At 40.3% G+C, this 15,557-nt stretch overlaps 33 non-coding genes across 33 annotated transcripts; all 33 read right to left on the bottom strand.

Moving 5' to 3' along the window:
• Nucleotides 1–485: 485 nt before the first annotated feature.
• trnak-cuu (transfer RNA lysine (anticodon CUU)) lies at nt 486–558 on the bottom strand. Its single transcript has one exon. It is a non-coding gene; the product is annotated as a tRNA-Lys (tRNA).
• Nucleotides 559–919: 361 nt separating this feature from the next.
• On the bottom strand, nt 920–992 carry trnak-uuu (transfer RNA lysine (anticodon UUU)). Its single transcript has one exon. It is a non-coding gene; the product is annotated as a tRNA-Lys (tRNA).
• Nucleotides 993–1,799: 807 nt separating this feature from the next.
• trnak-cuu (transfer RNA lysine (anticodon CUU)) lies at nt 1,800–1,872 on the bottom strand. Its single transcript has one exon. It is a non-coding gene; the product is annotated as a tRNA-Lys (tRNA).
• Nucleotides 1,873–2,233: 361 nt separating this feature from the next.
• trnak-uuu (transfer RNA lysine (anticodon UUU)) lies at nt 2,234–2,306 on the bottom strand. Its single transcript has one exon. It is a non-coding gene; the product is annotated as a tRNA-Lys (tRNA).
• Nucleotides 2,307–2,679: 373 nt separating this feature from the next.
• On the bottom strand, nt 2,680–2,752 carry trnak-cuu (transfer RNA lysine (anticodon CUU)). Its single transcript has one exon. It is a non-coding gene; the product is annotated as a tRNA-Lys (tRNA).
• Nucleotides 2,753–3,113: 361 nt separating this feature from the next.
• trnak-uuu (transfer RNA lysine (anticodon UUU)) lies at nt 3,114–3,186 on the bottom strand. Its single transcript has one exon. It is a non-coding gene; the product is annotated as a tRNA-Lys (tRNA).
• Nucleotides 3,187–3,559: 373 nt separating this feature from the next.
• On the bottom strand, nt 3,560–3,632 carry trnak-cuu (transfer RNA lysine (anticodon CUU)). Its single transcript has one exon. It is a non-coding gene; the product is annotated as a tRNA-Lys (tRNA).
• A 373-nt stretch (nt 3,633–4,005) lies between these two features.
• Nucleotides 4,006–4,078, bottom strand: trnak-cuu (transfer RNA lysine (anticodon CUU)). The gene has a single exon. It is a non-coding gene; the product is annotated as a tRNA-Lys (tRNA).
• A 361-nt stretch (nt 4,079–4,439) lies between these two features.
• Nucleotides 4,440–4,512, bottom strand: trnak-uuu (transfer RNA lysine (anticodon UUU)). Its single transcript has one exon. It is a non-coding gene; the product is annotated as a tRNA-Lys (tRNA).
• A 361-nt stretch (nt 4,513–4,873) lies between these two features.
• trnak-uuu (transfer RNA lysine (anticodon UUU)) lies at nt 4,874–4,946 on the bottom strand. Its single transcript has one exon. It is a non-coding gene; the product is annotated as a tRNA-Lys (tRNA).
• A 373-nt stretch (nt 4,947–5,319) lies between these two features.
• On the bottom strand, nt 5,320–5,392 carry trnak-cuu (transfer RNA lysine (anticodon CUU)). The gene has a single exon. It is a non-coding gene; the product is annotated as a tRNA-Lys (tRNA).
• A 373-nt stretch (nt 5,393–5,765) lies between these two features.
• Nucleotides 5,766–5,838, bottom strand: trnak-cuu (transfer RNA lysine (anticodon CUU)). Its single transcript has one exon. It is a non-coding gene; the product is annotated as a tRNA-Lys (tRNA).
• A 361-nt stretch (nt 5,839–6,199) lies between these two features.
• Nucleotides 6,200–6,272, bottom strand: trnak-uuu (transfer RNA lysine (anticodon UUU)). Its single transcript has one exon. It is a non-coding gene; the product is annotated as a tRNA-Lys (tRNA).
• Nucleotides 6,273–6,637: 365 nt separating this feature from the next.
• On the bottom strand, nt 6,638–6,710 carry trnak-uuu (transfer RNA lysine (anticodon UUU)). Its single transcript has one exon. It is a non-coding gene; the product is annotated as a tRNA-Lys (tRNA).
• Nucleotides 6,711–7,071: 361 nt separating this feature from the next.
• trnak-uuu (transfer RNA lysine (anticodon UUU)) lies at nt 7,072–7,144 on the bottom strand. The gene has a single exon. It is a non-coding gene; the product is annotated as a tRNA-Lys (tRNA).
• Nucleotides 7,145–7,517: 373 nt separating this feature from the next.
• Nucleotides 7,518–7,590, bottom strand: trnak-cuu (transfer RNA lysine (anticodon CUU)). Its single transcript has one exon. It is a non-coding gene; the product is annotated as a tRNA-Lys (tRNA).
• A 361-nt stretch (nt 7,591–7,951) lies between these two features.
• trnak-uuu (transfer RNA lysine (anticodon UUU)) lies at nt 7,952–8,024 on the bottom strand. Its single transcript has one exon. It is a non-coding gene; the product is annotated as a tRNA-Lys (tRNA).
• Nucleotides 8,025–8,385: 361 nt separating this feature from the next.
• Nucleotides 8,386–8,458, bottom strand: trnak-uuu (transfer RNA lysine (anticodon UUU)). The gene has a single exon. It is a non-coding gene; the product is annotated as a tRNA-Lys (tRNA).
• Nucleotides 8,459–8,823: 365 nt separating this feature from the next.
• Nucleotides 8,824–8,896, bottom strand: trnak-uuu (transfer RNA lysine (anticodon UUU)). The gene has a single exon. It is a non-coding gene; the product is annotated as a tRNA-Lys (tRNA).
• A 361-nt stretch (nt 8,897–9,257) lies between these two features.
• Nucleotides 9,258–9,330, bottom strand: trnak-uuu (transfer RNA lysine (anticodon UUU)). The gene has a single exon. It is a non-coding gene; the product is annotated as a tRNA-Lys (tRNA).
• A 387-nt stretch (nt 9,331–9,717) lies between these two features.
• Nucleotides 9,718–9,790, bottom strand: trnak-cuu (transfer RNA lysine (anticodon CUU)). Its single transcript has one exon. It is a non-coding gene; the product is annotated as a tRNA-Lys (tRNA).
• A 361-nt stretch (nt 9,791–10,151) lies between these two features.
• Nucleotides 10,152–10,224, bottom strand: trnak-uuu (transfer RNA lysine (anticodon UUU)). Its single transcript has one exon. It is a non-coding gene; the product is annotated as a tRNA-Lys (tRNA).
• A 361-nt stretch (nt 10,225–10,585) lies between these two features.
• On the bottom strand, nt 10,586–10,658 carry trnak-uuu (transfer RNA lysine (anticodon UUU)). The gene has a single exon. It is a non-coding gene; the product is annotated as a tRNA-Lys (tRNA).
• A 361-nt stretch (nt 10,659–11,019) lies between these two features.
• On the bottom strand, nt 11,020–11,092 carry trnak-uuu (transfer RNA lysine (anticodon UUU)). Its single transcript has one exon. It is a non-coding gene; the product is annotated as a tRNA-Lys (tRNA).
• A 361-nt stretch (nt 11,093–11,453) lies between these two features.
• trnak-uuu (transfer RNA lysine (anticodon UUU)) lies at nt 11,454–11,526 on the bottom strand. The gene has a single exon. It is a non-coding gene; the product is annotated as a tRNA-Lys (tRNA).
• A 361-nt stretch (nt 11,527–11,887) lies between these two features.
• Nucleotides 11,888–11,960, bottom strand: trnak-uuu (transfer RNA lysine (anticodon UUU)). The gene has a single exon. It is a non-coding gene; the product is annotated as a tRNA-Lys (tRNA).
• A 387-nt stretch (nt 11,961–12,347) lies between these two features.
• trnak-cuu (transfer RNA lysine (anticodon CUU)) lies at nt 12,348–12,420 on the bottom strand. Its single transcript has one exon. It is a non-coding gene; the product is annotated as a tRNA-Lys (tRNA).
• A 799-nt stretch (nt 12,421–13,219) lies between these two features.
• On the bottom strand, nt 13,220–13,292 carry trnak-uuu (transfer RNA lysine (anticodon UUU)). The gene has a single exon. It is a non-coding gene; the product is annotated as a tRNA-Lys (tRNA).
• A 361-nt stretch (nt 13,293–13,653) lies between these two features.
• Nucleotides 13,654–13,726, bottom strand: trnak-uuu (transfer RNA lysine (anticodon UUU)). Its single transcript has one exon. It is a non-coding gene; the product is annotated as a tRNA-Lys (tRNA).
• A 373-nt stretch (nt 13,727–14,099) lies between these two features.
• On the bottom strand, nt 14,100–14,172 carry trnak-cuu (transfer RNA lysine (anticodon CUU)). The gene has a single exon. It is a non-coding gene; the product is annotated as a tRNA-Lys (tRNA).
• Nucleotides 14,173–14,545: 373 nt separating this feature from the next.
• trnak-cuu (transfer RNA lysine (anticodon CUU)) lies at nt 14,546–14,618 on the bottom strand. Its single transcript has one exon. It is a non-coding gene; the product is annotated as a tRNA-Lys (tRNA).
• A 361-nt stretch (nt 14,619–14,979) lies between these two features.
• On the bottom strand, nt 14,980–15,052 carry trnak-uuu (transfer RNA lysine (anticodon UUU)). The gene has a single exon. It is a non-coding gene; the product is annotated as a tRNA-Lys (tRNA).
• A 373-nt stretch (nt 15,053–15,425) lies between these two features.
• On the bottom strand, nt 15,426–15,498 carry trnak-cuu (transfer RNA lysine (anticodon CUU)). The gene has a single exon. It is a non-coding gene; the product is annotated as a tRNA-Lys (tRNA).
• Between the last annotated feature and the right edge of the window lie 59 nt (nt 15,499–15,557).

Raw genomic sequence — 15,557 nt, 5'->3', positions numbered from 1 at the left:
ATATTATTCCATAGGATGTTGTAAATGTCCAATGTGGGAATTCAACCCACGACCCTGAAATTAAAAGTCTCATGCTCTACCGACTGAGCTAACCGGGCTCTTTTTATCTTTCCAGAGCTGAGATGTTTCGAGAAACAAGGCTGTTGTTTTGTGGTTCATTATCCTTGCGCTAATTTCATGTATCTCATTTCATGCATCTCATTTCACAAATCTTTCAATTGAAGAACAATTAAATGAGTTGGACAACATCTTAAAATTGAATTGTGTACAAAAGGCAGAACAGGTCAATGGAATGTAGAACCTTTGTGCTTGACATCTCATGGCATATCTGAGAGTGTCTTGTAGGAAATATGACCACATACAAATGCACCGTCATGATCCCGGTGCCTTGTTTGGCAAATTCATACCAATTATATTTGAAACTGGGCATACAGTACCTTTGCATTGGAAAGACTGCCACAGACAGCTCCAAAGATTAAGCTCTGCGCCCAATGTGGGGCTCGAACCCACGACCCTGAGATTAAGAGTCTCATGCTCTACCGACTGAGCTAACCGGGCTCTTTTTCTCTTTCCAGAGCTGAAATTTTTCAAGAAACAAGGCTGTTGTTTTGTGGTTCATTATTCTTGCGCTAATTTCATGCATCTCATTTCACAAATCTTTTAATTGAAGAACAATTAAGTGAGTTGGACAACATCTTAAAATTGAATTGTGTACAAAAGGCAGAACAGGTCAATGGAATGTAGAACTTTTGTGCTTGACATCTCATAGCTAATCTGAGAAGGTCTTGTGGGAAGTATGACCACATACAAATGCACCGCCATGATCCCGTGGACCTGTTTTGCAAGTTTAAACAAATTCTATTCAAAACTGTGCATGCATTATGTATGAATCTGAATATGCTGCATAGGATGAGCTGTACGCCCAATGTGGGACTTGAACCCACGACCCTGAGATTAAAAGTCTCATGCTCTACCGACTGAGCTAACCGGGCTCTTTTTGTCTTTCCAGAGCTGAAATTTTTCGAGAAACAAGGCTGTTGTTTTGTGGTTCATTATCCTTGCGCTAATTTCATGCATCTCATTTCACAAATCTTTCAATTGAAGAACAATTAAATGAGTTGGACAACATCTTAAAATTGAATTGTGTACAAAAGGCAGAACAGGTCAATGGAATGTAGAACCTTTGTGCTTGACATCTCATGGCATATCTGAGAGTGTCTTGTCGGAAGTATGACCACATACAAATGCACCGCCATGATCCCGTGGACCTGTTTTGCAAGTTTAAACAAATTCTATTCAAAAATGTGCATGCATTATGTATGAATCTGAATATGCTGCATAGGATGAGCTGTACGCCCAATGTGGGACTTGAACCCACAACCCTGAGATTAAAAGTCTCATGCTCTACCGACTGAGCTAACCAGGCTCTTTTTGTCTTTCCAGAGCTGAAATTTTTCGAGAAACAAGGCTGTTGTTTTGTGGTTCATTATCCTTGTGCTAATTTCATGCATCTCATTTCACAAATCTTTCAATTGAAGAACAATTAAATGAGTTGGACAACATCTTAAAATTGAATTGTGTACAAAATGCAGAACAGGTCAATGGAATGTAGAACCTTTGTGCTTGACATCTCATGGCATATCTGAGAGTGTCTTGTAGGAAATATGACCACATACAAATGCACCGTCATGATCCCGGTGCCTTGTTTGGCAAATTCATACCAATTGTATTTGAAACTGGGCATACAGTACCTTTGCATTGGAAAGACTGCCACAGACAGCTCCAAAGATTAAGCTCTGCGCCCAATGTGGGGCTCGAACCCACGACCCTGAGATTAAGAGTCTCATGCTCTACCGACTGAGCTAACCAGGCTCTTTTTGTCTTTCCAGAGCTGAAATTTTTCGAGAAACAAGGCTGTTGTTTTGTGGTTCATTATCCTTGCGCTAATTTCATGCATCTCATTTCACAAATCTTTCAATTGAAGAACAATTAAATGAGTTGGACAACATCTTAAAATTGAATTGTGTACAAAAGGCAGAACAGGTCAATGGAATGTAGAACCTTTGTGCTTGACATCTCATGGCATATCTGAGAGTGTCTTGTCGGAAGTATGACCACATACAAATGCACCGCCATGATCCCGTGGACCTGTTTTGCAAGTTTAAACAAATTCTATTCAAAACTCTGCATGCATGATGTATGAATCTGAATATGCTGCATAGGATGAGCTGTACGCCCAATGTGGGACTCGAACCCACGACCCTGAGATTAAAAGTCTCATGCTCTACCGACTGAGCTAACCGGGCTCTTTTTGTCTTTCCAGAGCTGAAATTTTTCGAGAAACAAGGCTGTTGTTTTGTGGTTCATTATCCTTGCGCTAATTTCATGCATCTCATTTCACAAATCTTTCAATTGAAGAACAATTAAATGAGTTGGACAACATCTTAAAATTGAATTGTGTACAAAATGCAGAACAGGTGAATGGAATGTAGAACCTTTGTGCTTGACATCTCATGGCATATCTGAGAGTGTCTTGTCGGAAATATGTCCACATACAAATGCACCGTCATGATCCCGGTGCCTTGTTTGGCAAATTCATACCAATTGTATTTGAAACTGGGCATACAGTACCTTTGCATTGGAAAGACTGCCACAAACAGCTCCAAAGATTAAGCTCTGCGCCCAATGTGGGGCTCGAACCCACGACCCTGAGATTAAGAGTCTCATGCTCTACCGACTGAGCTAACCGGGCTCTTTTTCTCTTTCCAGAGCTGAAATTTTTCAAGAAACAAGGCTGTTGTTTTGTGGTTCATTATTCTTGCGCTAATTTCATGCATCTCATTTCACAAATCTTTTAATTGAAGAACAATTAAGTGAGTTGGACAACATCTTAAAATTGAATTGTGTACAAAAGGCAGAACAGGTGAATGGAATGTAGAACTTTTGTGCTTGACATCTCATAGCTAATCTGAGAAGGTCTTGTGGGAAGTATGACCACATACAAATGCACCGCCATGATCCCGTGGACCTGTTTTGCAAGTTTAAACAAATTCTATTCAAAACTGTGCATGCATTATGTATGTATCTGAATATGCTGCATAGGATGAGCTGTACGCCCAATGTGGGACTTGAACCCACGACCCTGAGATTAAAAGTCTCATGCTCTACCGACTGAGCTAACCGGGCTCTTTTTGTCTTTCCAGAGCTGAAATTTTTCGAGAAACAAGGCTGTTGTTTTGTGGTTCATTATCCTTGCGCTAATTTCATGCATCTCATTTCACAAATCTTTCAATTGAAGAACAATTAAATGAGTTGGACAACATCTTAAAATTGAATTGTGTACAAAATGCAGAACAGGTCAATGGAATGTAGAACCTTTGTGCTTGACATCTCATGGCATATCTGAGAGTGTCTTGTAGGAAATATGACCACATACAAATGCACCGTCATGATCCCGGTGCCTTGTTTGGCAAATTCATACCAATTATATTTGAAACTGGGCATACAGGACCTTTGCATTGGAAAGACTGCCACAGACAGCTCCAAAGATTAAGCTCTGCACCCAATGTGGGGCTCGAACCCACGACCCTGAGATTAAGAGTCTCATGCTCTACCGACTGAGCTAACCGGGCTCTTTTTGTCTTTCCAGAGCTGAAATTTTTCGAGAAACAAGGCTGTTGTTTTGTGGTTCATTATCCTTGCGCTAATTTCATGCATCTCATTTCACAAATCTTTCAATTGAAGAACAATTAAATGAGTTGGACAACATCTTAAAATTGAATTGTGTACAAAAGGCAGAACAGGTCAATGGAATGTAGAACCTTTGTGCTTGACATCTCATGGCATATCTGAGAGTGTCTTGTCGGAAATATGACCACATACAAATGCACCGTCATGATCCCGGTGCCTTGTTTGGCAAATTCATACCAATTGTATTTGAAACTGGGCATACAGTACCTTTGCATTGGAAAGACTGCCACAGACAGCTCCAAAGATTAAGCTCTGCGCCCAATGTGGGGCTCGAACCCACGACCCTGAGATTAAGAGTCTCATGCTCTACCGACTGAGCTAACCGGGCTCTTTTTCTCTTTCCAGAGCTGAAATTTTTCAAGAAACAAGGCTGTTGTTTTGTGGTTCATTATTCTTGCGCTAATTTCATGCATCTCATTTCACAAATCTTTTAATTGAAGAACAATTAAGTGAGTTGGACAACATCTTAAAATTGAATTGTGTACAAAAGGCAGAACAGGTGAATGGAATGTAGAACTTTTGTGCTTGACATCTCATAGCTAATCTGAGAAGGTCTTGTGGGAAGTATGACCACATACAAATGCACCGCCATGATCCCGTGGACCTGTTTTGCAAGTTTAAACAAATTCTATTCAAAACTGTGCATGCATTATGTATGTATCTGAATATGCTGCATAGGATGAGCTGTACGCCCAATGTGGGACTTGAACCCACGACCCTGAGATTAAAAGTCTCATGCTCTACCGACTGAGCTAACCGGGCTCTTTTTGTCTTTCCAGAGCTGAAATTTTTCGAGAAACAAGGCTGTTGTTTTGTGGTTCATTATCCTTGCGCTAATTTCATGCATCTCATTTCACAAATCTTTCAATTGAAGAACAATTAAATGAGTTGGACAACATCTTAAAATTGAATTGTGTACAAAAGGCAGAACAGGTCAATGGAATGTAGAACCTTTGTGCTTGACATCTCATGGCATATCTGAGAGTGTCTTGTCGGAAGTATGACCACATACAAATGCACCGCCATGATCCCGTGGACCTGTTTTGCAAGTTTAAACAAATTCTATTCAAAACTCTGCATGCATTATGTATGAATCTGAATATGCTGCATAGGATGAGCTGTACGCCCAATGTGGGACTTGAACCCACGACCCTGAGATTAAAAGTCTCATGCTCTACCGACTGAGCTAACCGGGCTCTTTTTGTCTTTCCAGAGCTGAAATTTTTCGAGAAACAAGGCTGTTGTTTTGTGGTTCATTATCCTTGCGCTAATTTCATGCATCTCATTTCACAAATCTTTCAATTGAAGAACAATTAAATGAGTTGGACAACATCTTAAAATTGAATTGTGTACAAAATGCAGAACAGGTGAATGGAATGTAGAACCTTTGTGCTTGACATCTCATGGCATATCTGAGAGTGTCTTGTAGGAAATATGACCACATACAAATGCACCGTCATGATCCCGGTGCCTTGTTTGGCAAATTCATACCAATTATATTTGAAACTGGGCATACAGGACCTTTGCATTGGAAAGACTGCCACAGACAGCTCCAAAGATTAAGCTCTGCACCCAATGTGGGGCTCGAACCCACGACCCTGAGATTAAGAGTCTCATGCTCTACCGACTGAGCTAACCGGGCTCTTTTTGTCTTTCCAGAGCTGAAATTTTTCGAGAAACAAGGCTGTTGTTTTGTGGTTCATTATCCTTGCGCTAATTTCATGCATCTCATTTCACAAATCTTTCAATTGAAGAACAATTAAATGAGTTGGACAACATCTTAAAATTGAATTGTGTACAAAAGGCAGAACAGGTCAATGGAATGTAGAACCTTTGTGCTTGACATCTCATGGCATATCTGAGAGTGTCTTGTCGGAAATATGACCACATACAAATGCACCGTCATGATCCCGGTGCCTTGTTTGGCAAATTCATACCAATTGTATTTGAAACTGGGCATACAGTACCTTTGCATTGGAAAGACTGCCACAGACAGCTCCAAAGATTAAGCTCTGCGCCCAATGTGGGGCTCGAACCCACGACCCTGAGATTAAGAGTCTCATGCTCTACCGACTGAGCTAACCGGGCTCTTTTTCTCTTTCCAGAGCTGAAATTTTTCAAGAAACAAGGCTGTTGTTTTGTGGTTCATTATTCTTGCGCTAATTTCATGCATCTCATTTCACAAATCTTTCAATTGAAGAACAATTAAGTGAGTTGGACAACATCTTAAAATTGAATTGTGTACAAAAGGCAGAACAGGTGAATGGAATGTAGAACTTTTGTGCTTGACATCTCATAGCTAATCTGAGAAGGTCTTGTGGGAAGTATGACCACATACAAATGCACCGCCATGATCCCGTGGACCTGTTTTGCAAGTTTAAACAAATTCTATTCAAAACTGTGCATGCATTATGTATGTATCTGAATATGCTGCATAGGATGAGCTGTACGCCCAATGTGGGACTTGAACCCACGACCCTGAGATTAAAAGTCTCATGCTCTACCGACTGAGCTAACCGGGCTCTTTTTGTCTTTCCAGAGCTGAAATTTTTCGAGAAATAAGGCTGTTTTTTTGTGGTTCATTATCCTTGCGCTAATTTCATGCATCTCATTTCACAAATCTTTCAATTGAAGAACAATTAAATGAGTTGGACAACATCTTAAAATTGAATTGTGTACAAAAGGCAGAACAGGTCAATGGAATGTAGAACCTTTGTGCTTGACATCTCATGGCATATCTGAGAGTGTCTTGTCGGAAGTATGACCACATACAAATGCACCGCCAGCCATGATCCCGTGGACCTGTTTTGCAAGTTTAAACAAATTCTATTCAAAACTGTGCATGCATTATGTATGAATCTGAATATGCTGCATAGGATGAGCTGTACGCCCAATGTGGGACTTGAACCCACGACCCTGAGATTAAAAGTCTCATGCTCTACCGACTGAGCTAACCGGGCTCTTTTTGTCTTTCCAGAGCTGAAATTTTTCGAGAAACAAGGCTGTTGTTTTGTGGTTCATTATCCTTGCGCTAATTTCATGCATCTCATTTCACAAATCTTTCAATTGAAGAACAATTAAATGAGTTGGACAACATCTTAAAATTGAATTGTGTACAAAAGGCAGAACAGGTCAATAGAATGTAGAACCTTTGTGCTTGACATCTCATGGCATATCTGAGAGTGTCTTGTCGGAAGTATGACCACATACAAATGCACCGCCATGATCCCGTGGACCTGTTTTGCAAGTTTAAACAAATTCTATTCAAAACTCTGCATGCATTATGTATGAATCTGAATATGCTGCATAGGATGAGCTGTACGCCCAATGTGGGACTTGAACCCACGACCCTGAGATTAAAAGTCTCATGCTCTACCGACTGAGCTAACCGGGCCCTTTTTGTCTTTCCAGAGCTGAAATTTTTCGAGAAACAAGGCTGTTGTTTTGTGGTTCATTATCCTTGCGCTAATTTCATGCATCTCATTTCACAAATCTTTCAATTGAAGAACAATTAAATGAGTTGGACAACATCTTAAAATTGAATTGTGTACAAAAGGCAGAACAGGTCAATGGAATGTAGAACCTTTGTGCTTGACATCTCATGGCATATCTGAGAGTGTCTTGTCGGAAATATGACCACATACAAATGCACCGTCATGATCCCGGTGCCTTGTTTGGCAAATTCATACCAATTGTATTTGAAACTGGGCATACAGTACCTTTGCATTGGAAAGACTGCCACAGACAGCTCCAAAGATTAAGCTCTGCGCCCAATGTGGGGCTCGAACCCACGACCCTGAGATTAAGAGTCTCATGCTCTACCGACTGAGCTAACCGGGCTCTTTTTCTCTTTCCAGAGCTGAAATTTTTCAAGAAACAAGGCTGTTGTTTTGTGGTTCATTATTCTTGCGCTAATTTCATGCATCTCATTTCACAAATCTTTTAATTGAAGAACAATTAAGTGAGTTGGACAACATCTTAAAATTGAATTGTGTACAAAAGGCAGAACAGGTGAATGGAATGTAGAACTTTTGTGCTTGACATCTCATAGCTAATCTGAGAAGGTCTTGTGGGAAGTATGACCACATACAAATGCACCGCCATGATCCCGTGGACCTGTTTTGCAAGTTTAAACAAATTCTATTCAAAACTGTGCATGCATTATGTATGTATCTGAATATGCTGCATAGGATGAGCTGTACGCCCAATGTGGGACTTGAACCCACGACCCTGAGATTAAAAGTCTCATGCTCTACCGACTGAGCTAACCGGGCTCTTTTTCTCTTTCCAGAGCTGAAATTTTTCAAGAAACAAGGCTGTTGTTTTGTGGTTCATTATTCTTGCGCTAATTTCATGCATCTCATTTCACAAATCTTTTAATTGAAGAACAATTAAGTGAGTTGGACAACATCTTAAAATTGAATTGTGTACAAAAGGCAGAACAGGTGAATGGAATGTAGAACTTTTGTGCTTGACATCTCATAGCTAATCTGAGAAGGTCTTGTGGGAAGTATGACCACATACAAATGCACCGCCATGATCCCGTGGACCTGTTTTGCAAGTTTAAACAAATTCTATTCAAAACTGTGCATGCATTATGTATGTATCTGAATATGCTGCATAGGATGAGCTGTACGCCCAATGTGGGACTTGAACCCACGACCCTGAGATTAAAAGTCTCATGCTCTACCGACTGAGCTAACCGGGCTCTTTTTGTCTTTCCAGAGCTGAAATTTTTCGAGAAACAAGGCTGTTTTTTTGTGGTTCATTATCCTTGCGCTAATTTCATGCATCTCATTTCACAAATCTTTCAATTGAAGAACAATTAAATGAGTTGGACAACATCTTAAAATTGAATTGTGTACAAAAGGCAGAACAGGTCAATGGAATGTAGAACCTTTGTGCTTGACATCTCATGGCATATCTGAGAGTGTCTTGTCGGAAGTATGACCACATACAAATGCACCGCCAGCCATGATCCCGTGGACCTGTTTTGCAAGTTTAAACAAATTCTATTCAAAACTGTGCATGCATTATGTATGAATCTGAATATGCTGCATAGGATGAGCTGTACGCCCAATGTGGGACTTGAACCCACGACCCTGAGATTAAAAGTCTCATGCTCTACCGACTGAGCTAACCGGGCTCTTTTTGTCTTTCCAGAGCTGAAATTTTTCGAGAAACAAGGCTGTTGTTTTGTGGTTCATTATCCTTGCGCTAATTTCATGCATCTCATTTCACAAATCTTTCAATTGAAGAACAATTAAATGAGTTGGACAACATCTTAAAATTGAATTGTGTACAAAAGGCAGAACAGGTCAATAGAATGTAGAACCTTTGTGCTTGACATCTCATGGCATATCTGAGAGTGTCTTGTCGGAAGTATGACCACATACAAATGCACCGCCATGATCCCGTGGACCTGTTTTGCAAGTTTAAACAAATTCTATTCAAAACTCTGCATGCATTATGTATGAATCTGAATATGCTGCATAGGATGAGCTGTACGCCCAATGTGGGACTTGAACCCACGACCCTGAGATTAAAAGTCTCATGCTCTACCGACTGAGCTAACCGGGCCCTTTTTGTCTTTCCAGAGCTGAAATTTTTCGAGAAACAAGGCTGTTGTTTTGTGGTTCATTATCCTTGCGCTAATTTCATGCATCTCATTTCATGCATCTCATTTCACAAATCTTTCAATTGAAGAACAATTAAATGAGTTGGACAACATCTTAAAATTGAATTGTGTACAAAATGCAGAACAGGTCAATGGAATGTAGAACCTTTGTGCTTGACATCTCATGGCATATCTGAGAGTGTCTTGTAGGAAATATGACCACATACAAATGCACCGTCATGATCCCGGTGCCTTGTTTGGCAAATTCATACCAATTGTATTTGAAACTGGGCATACAGTACCTTTGCATTGGAAAGACTGCCACAGACAGCTCCAAAGATTAAGCTCTGCACCCAATGTGGGGCTCGAACCCACGACCCTGAGATTAAGAGTCTCATGCTCTACCGACTGAGCTAACCGGGCTCTTTTTGTCTTTCCAGAGCTGAAATTTTTCAAGAAACAAGGCTGTTGTTTTGTGGTTCATTATTCTTGCGCTAATTTCATGCATCTCATTTCACAAATCTTTTAATTGAAGAACAATTAAGTGAGTTGGACAACATCTTAAAATTGAATTGTGTACAAAAGGCAGAACAGGTGAATGGAATGTAGAACTTTTGTGCTTGACATCTCATAGCTAATCTGAGAAGGTCTTGTGGGAAGTATGACCACATACAAATGCACCGCCATGATCCCGTGGACCTGTTTTGCAAGTTTAAACAAATTCTATTCAAAACTGTGCATGCATTATGTATGAATCTGAATATGCTGCATAGGATGAGCTGTACGCCCAATGTGGGACTTGAACCCACGACCCTGAGATTAAAAGTCTCATGCTCTACCGACTGAGCTAACCGGGCTCTTTTTCTCTTTCCAGAGCTGAAATTTTTCGAGAAACAAGGCTGTTGTTTTGTGGTTCATTATCCTTGCGCTAATTTCATGCATCTCATTTCACAAATCTTTCAATTGAAGAACAATTAAATGAGTTGGACAACATCTTAAAATTGAATTGTGTACAAAAGGCAGAACAGGTCAATGGAATGTAGAACCTTTGTGCTTGACATCTCATGGCATATCTGAGAGTGTCTTGTCGGAAGTATGACCACATACAAATGCACCGCCATGATCCCGTGGACCTGTTTTGCAAGTTTAAACAAATTCTATTCAAAACTGTGCATGCATTATGTATGAATCTGAATATGCTGCATAGGATGAGCTGTACGCCCAATGTGGGACTTGAACCCACGACCCTGAGATTAAAAGTCTCATGCTCTACCGACTGAGCTAACCGGGCTCTTTTTGTCTTTCCAGAGCTGAAATTTTTCGAGAAACAAGGCTGTTGTTTTGTGGTTCATTATCCTTGCGCTAATTTCATGCATCTCATTTCACAAATCTTTCAATTGAAGAACAATTAAATGAGTTGGACAACATCTTAAAATTGAATTGTGTACAAAAGGCAGAACAGGTCAATGGAATGTAGAACCTTTGTGCTTGACATCTCATGGCATATCTGAGAGTGTCTTGTCGGAAGTATGACCACATACAAATGCACCGCCATGATCCCATGGACCTGTTTTGCAAGTTTAAACAAATTCTATTCAAAACTCTGCATGCATTATGTATGAATCTGAATATGCTGCATAGGATGAGCTATACGCCCAATGTGGGACTTGAACCCACGACCCTGAGATTAAAAGTCTCATGCTCTACCGACTGAGCTAACCGGGCTCTTTTTCTCTTTCCAGAGCTGAAATTTTTCAAGAAACAAGGCTGTTGTTTTGTGGTTCATTATTCTTGCGCTAATTTCATGCATCTCATTTCACAAATCTTTTAATTGAAGAACAATTAAGTGAGTTGGACAACATCTTAAAATTGAATTGTGTACAAAAGGCAGAACAGGTGAATGGAATGTAGAACTTTTGTGCTTGACATCTCATAGCTAATCTGAGAAGGTCTTGTGGGAAGTATGACCACATACAAATGCACCGCCATGATCCCGTGGACCTGTTTTGCAAGTTTAAACAAATTCTATTCAAAACTGTGCATGCATTATGTATGAATCTGAATATGCTGCATAGGATGAGCTGTACGCCCAATGTGGGACTTGAACCCACGACCCTGAGATTAAAAGTCTCATGCTCTACCGACTGAGCTAACCGGGCTCTTTTTCTCTTTCCAGAGCTGAAATTTTTCGAGAAACAAGGCTGTTGTTTTGTGGTTCATTATCCTTGCGCTAATTTCATGCATCTCATTTCACAAATCTTTCAATTGAAGAACAATTAAATGAGTTGGACAACATCTTAAAATTGAATTGTGTACAAAAGGCAGAACAGGTCAATGGAATGTAGAACCTTTGTGCTTGACATCTCATGGCATATCTGAGAGTGTCTTGTCGGAAGTATGACCACATACAAATGCACCGCCATGATCCCGTGGACCTGTTTTGCAAGTTTAAACAAATTCTATTCAAAACTGTGCATGCATTATGTATGAATCTGAATATGCTGCATAGGATGAGCTGTACGCCCAATGTGGGACTTGAACCCACGACCCTGAGATTAAAAGTCTCATGCTCTACCGACTGAGCTAACCGGGCTCTTTTTGTCTTTCCAGAGCTGAAATTTTTCGAGAAACAAGGCTGTTGTTTTGTGGTTCATTATCCTTGCGCTAATTTCATGCATCTCATTTCATGCATCTCATTTCACAAATCTTTCAATTGAAGAACAATTAAATGAGTTGGAAAACATCTTAAAATTGAATTGTGTACAAAATGCAGAACAGGTGAATGGAATGTAGAACCTTTGTGCTTGACATCTCATGGCATATCTGAGAGTGTCTTGTAGGAAATATGACCACATACAAATGCACCGTCATGATCCCGGTGCCTTGTTTGGCAAATTCATACCAATTGTATTTGAAACTGGGCATACAGTACCTTTGCATTGGAAAGACTGCCACAGACAGCTCCAAAGATTAAGCTCTGCGCCCAATGTGGGGCTCGAACCCACGACCCTGAGATTAAGAGTCTCATGCTCTACCGACTGAGCTAACCGGGCTCTTTTTGTCTTTCCAGAGCTGAAATTTTTCAAGAAACAAGGCTGTTGTTTTGTGGTTCATTATTCTTGCGCTAATTTCATGCATCTCATTTCACAAATCTTTTAATTGAAGAACAATTAAGTGAGTTGGACAACATCTTAAAATTGAATTGTGTACAAAAGGCAGAACAGGTGAATGGAATGTAGAACTTTTGTGCTTGACATCTCATAGCTAATCTGAGAAGGTCTTGTGGGAAGTATGACCACATACAAATGCACCGCCAGCCATGATCCCGTGGACCTGTTTTGCAAGTTTAAACAAATTCTATTCAAAACTCTGCATGCATTATGTATGAATCTGAATATGCTGCATAGGATGAGCTGTACGCCCAATGTGGGACTTGAACCCACGACCCTGAGATGAAAAGTCTCATGCTCTACCGACTGAGCTAACCGGGCTCTTTTTCTCTTTCCAGAGCTGAAATTTTTCGAGAAACAAGGCTGTTGTTTTGTGGTTCATTATCCTTGCGCTAATTTCATGCATCTCATTTCACAAATCTTTCAATTGAAGAACAATTAAATGAGTTGGACAACATCTTAAAATTGAATTGTGTACAAAAGGCAGAAGAGGTCAATGGAATGTAGAACCTTTGTGCTTGACATCTCATGGCATATCTGAGAGTGTCTTGTCGGAAGTATGACCACATACAAATGCACCGCCATGATCCCGTGGACCTGTTTTGCAAGTTTAAACAAATTCTATTCAAAACTGTGCATGCATTATGTATGAATCTGAATATGCTGCATAGGATGAGCTGTACGCCCAATGTGGGACTTGAACCCACGACCCTGAGATTAAAAGTCTCATGCTCTACCGACTGAGCTAACCGGGCTCTTTTTGTCTTTCCAGAGCTGAAATTTTTCGAGAAACAAGGCTGTTGTTTTGTGGTTCATTATCCTTGCGCTAATTTCATGCATCTCATTTCACAAATCTTTCAATTGAAGAACAATTAAATGAGTTGGACAACATCTTAAAATTGAATTGTGTACAAAAGGCAGAACAGGTCAATGGAATGTAGAACCTTTGTGCTTGACATCTCATGGCATATCTGAGAGTGTCTTGTCGGAAGTATGACCACATACAAATGCACCGCCATGATCCCATGGACCTGTTTTGCAAGTTTAAACAAATTCTATTCAAAACTCTGCATGCATTATGTATGAATCTGAATATGCTGCATAGGATGAGCTATACGCCCAATGTGGGACTTGAACCCACGACCCTGAGATTAAAAGTCTCATGCTCTACCGACTGAGCTAACCGGGCTCTTTTTGTCTTTCCAGAGCTGAAATTTTTCGAGAAACAAGGCTGTTGTTTTGTGGTTCATTATCCTTGCGCTAATTTCATGCATCTCATTTCACAAATCTTTCAATTGAAGAACAATTAAATGAGTTGGACAACATCTTAAAATTGAATTGTGTACAAAATGCAGAACAGGTCAATGGAATGTAGAACCTTTGTGCTTGACATCTCATGGCATATCTGAGAGTGTCTTGTAGGAAATATGACCACATACAAATGCACCGTCATGATCCCGGTGCCTTGTTTGGCAAATTCATACCAATTGTATTTGAAACTGGGCATACAGTACCTTTGCATTGGAAAGACTGCCACAGACAGCTCCAAAGATTAAGCTCTGCGCCCAATGTGGGGCTCGAACCCACGACCCTGAGATTAAGAGTCTCATGCTCTACCGACTGAGCTAACCGGGCTCTTTTTCTCTTTCCAGAGCTGAAATTTTTCGAGAAACAAGGCTGTTGTTTTGTGGTTCATTATCCTTGCGCTAATTTCATGCATCTCATTTCACAAATCTTTCAATTGAAGAACAATTAAATGAGTTGGACAACATCTTAAAATTGAATTGTGTACAAAATGCAGAACAGGTCAATGGAATGTAGAACCTTTGTGCTTGACATCTCATGGCATATCTGAGAGTGTCTTGTAGGAAATATGACCACATACAAATGCACCGTCATGATCCCGGTGCCTTGTTTGGCAAATTCATACCAATTGTATTTGAAACTGGGCATACAGTACCTTTGCATTGGAAAGACTGCCACAGACAGCTCCAAAGATTAAGCTCTGCGCCCAATGTGGGGCTCGAACCCACGACCCTGAGATTAAGAGTCTCATGCTCTACCGACTGAGCTAACCGGGCTCTTTTTCTCTTTCCAGAGCTGAAATTTTTCAAGAAACAAGGCTGTTGTTTTGTGGTTCATTATTCTTGCGCTAATTTCATGCATCTCATTTCACAAATCTTTTAATTGAAGAACAATTAAGTGAGTTGGACAACATCTTAAAATTGAATTGTGTACAAAAGGCAGAACAGGTGAATGGAATGTAGAACTTTTGTGCTTGACATCTCATAGCTAATCTGAGAAGGTCTTGTGGGAAGTATGACCACATACAAATGCACCGCCATGATCCCGTGGACCTGTTTTGCAAGTTTAAACAAATTCTATTCAAAACTGTGCATGCATTATGTATGTATCTGAATATGCTGCATAGGATGAGCTGTACGCCCAATGTGGGACTTGAACCCACGACCCTGAGATTAAAAGTCTCATGCTCTACCGACTGAGCTAACCGGGCTCTTTTTGTCTTTCCAGAGCTGAAATTTTTCGAGAAACAAGGCTGTTGTTTTGTGGTTCATTATCCTTGCGCTAATTTCATGCATCTCATTTCACAAATCTTTCAATTGAAGAACAATTAAATGAGTTGGACAACATCTTAAAATTGAATTGTGTACAAAATGCAGAACAGGTGAATGGAATGTAGAACCTTTGTGCTTGACATCTCATGGCATATCTGAGAGTGTCTTGTAGGAAATATGACCACATACAAATGCACCGTCATGATCCCGGTGCCTTGTTTGGCAAATTCATACCAATTGTATTTGAAACTGGGCATACAGTACCTTTGCATTGGAAAGACTGCCACAGACAGCTCCAAAGATTAAGCTCTGCGCCCAATGTGGGGCTCGAACCCACGACCCTGAGATTAAGAGTCTCATGCTCTACCGACTGAGCTAACCGGGCTCTTTTTGTCTTTCCAGAGCTGAAATTTTTCGAGAAACAAGGCTGTTGTTTTGTGGTTC

This window comes from Scomber japonicus, chromosome 16 (assembly GCF_027409825.1).
Source record: "Scomber japonicus isolate fScoJap1 chromosome 16, fScoJap1.pri, whole genome shotgun sequence".
In the NCBI taxonomy this organism is placed as follows: Eukaryota; Metazoa; Chordata; class Actinopteri; order Scombriformes; family Scombridae; genus Scomber; species Scomber japonicus.
The sequence above is the reverse complement of the archived record's forward strand: the minus strand, read 5'-3'. Positions and strand labels throughout refer to the sequence as shown.